This window comes from Oreochromis aureus, linkage group 3 (genome assembly GCF_013358895.1).
Source record: "Oreochromis aureus strain Israel breed Guangdong linkage group 3, ZZ_aureus, whole genome shotgun sequence".
NCBI classification, from domain to species: Eukaryota; Metazoa; Chordata; class Actinopteri; order Cichliformes; family Cichlidae; genus Oreochromis; species Oreochromis aureus.
Genome location: NC_052944.1, coordinates 13308850 through 13310552, shown reverse-complemented (window position 1 = coordinate 13310552; position 1703 = coordinate 13308850).

Below are 1703 nucleotides of genomic sequence, written 5' to 3'. Positions count from 1 at the left end.
TCATGCCTCTCCTCGATCTGCTTCCACCTCCTCCTCTTTTCCTTTTCTACACAGCGCTGATGCTCCCGTGCTGCGTTCAGGTGCTCAAGCCAACCTCGTACTTTTTTTCCAGCAAAGTGCCGAGTAATTTCAGAGAAACGTTATCATTTCCAATAGGTTCAAGCTACCGCACAAAACACAACATACAACCCACTAACAGTTTAAATGACCCTGTTAAAGAGGTGGGTATAGGTAAACAAAAAAATAACAGCAACAAAAAACGATATTTTACAGACAATGCAAGAGAATGAAGAGGATGAAAATCAGCCAGGACAAGTCATTAAATATCTGTTAAATGTAGGTGTGTAAATCCACAAAGAACAGTGAGCTTCAGCAGCGGTAGTAACACAGGTCATCTGCTCACAGCCTTTAGATTAAGAAAATCTACTAATTTCTACTCAATAGAAATTATTGTCAGATGTGATTCTTTTGCCCACACTCCCCGCCTGCCGAATCCAACTTTAACTTCTTCATTACTAGTTTTCCTGTTTGGAGGCAAAGGTCACCGTCTACAATGTAGGCAACGTAAAATAGAGATATATTTTTATTATTCTTCCTTTTCTGTTCTACTTACCCAGTTCAAGCTGAGTGCATTCATTGGAATCAAAAGGTCAGACTAACATAAAGTTTGTATTTTCAATCTACTAATATTATTTTATTATTGCATTAATGTAGCACAAGGTTCAGTTAACTCTGCATTAAAAAAATGGCAGAAAATTTCTTCAAGGAGCTACCATTACTTTCTTACTTTAAGTACATTTCAGAGCCTGTACTTTTTTCACGTTTACTTGAGTAAAGAAGTTTAATCAGTACTTCCAATTTTACCCGAGAAGTTTTTTAACACAATTACCTGTACTTCTACTTGAGTGCAGAATTTCTGTACTTCTGCCATCTCTGGATAGATAGATGTACAGATTTCCCGAAACACTGAAGGCAGCATCTCCCAGTCGTCTCTTCCAGTCTCCGGGCGCACAGGCGCAATGGCACCTTGATAGGAAAGGGGAATGAGGTGTGTGCGTGTTTGTGGGTAACTTAATGACCAACCTAATAATCATCCACAGTTACATTCGTCGTAGCCGGTATTTTTCACATGCACAATACTTCCTGGATTGCTGACTTACTAAGCTCGTGGGTGTGGCATATTCGATGTTTATCTGCTCTAGAGATGCTTTAAAAAGTGTACCGTGTATGTTAGTTTCCAGGAAATTGTTGTGAAAACTATCGTGATATTGGTACTACAGTATGTTTCTAAATTGTTTTGTATGATGCTTATAACTTTTATTACTGTGAATAAATGGGCTAATATATAAATTTGAGTTAGAGCACCTCTTGCTGGAATTACACTTAATTACACCAGTGCTGCACCCATATTAGGGGTAAGAATAGATAAGTACTATAGTTACATATACAGTTGTATGGAGCTTGTTAAGGGTCCGAAATTGAGGACGAGAGTAAAACAATGATAGTCCAGAAAAGGCCGTTCAAACAATTGATTTTTAATGAATGCACGCAGCGTGGAGAGGTGCAAACTGCAAAACAGTTGTACATCTCTGCCCAAAATACACTCTAGATTGCTTTTATAACATCAGGGTATTGTAACGCCCCTTCTTGCGTTTACAAGCACATAATTTGCATGTACAGAACATTCATGTATTTTAAGAATT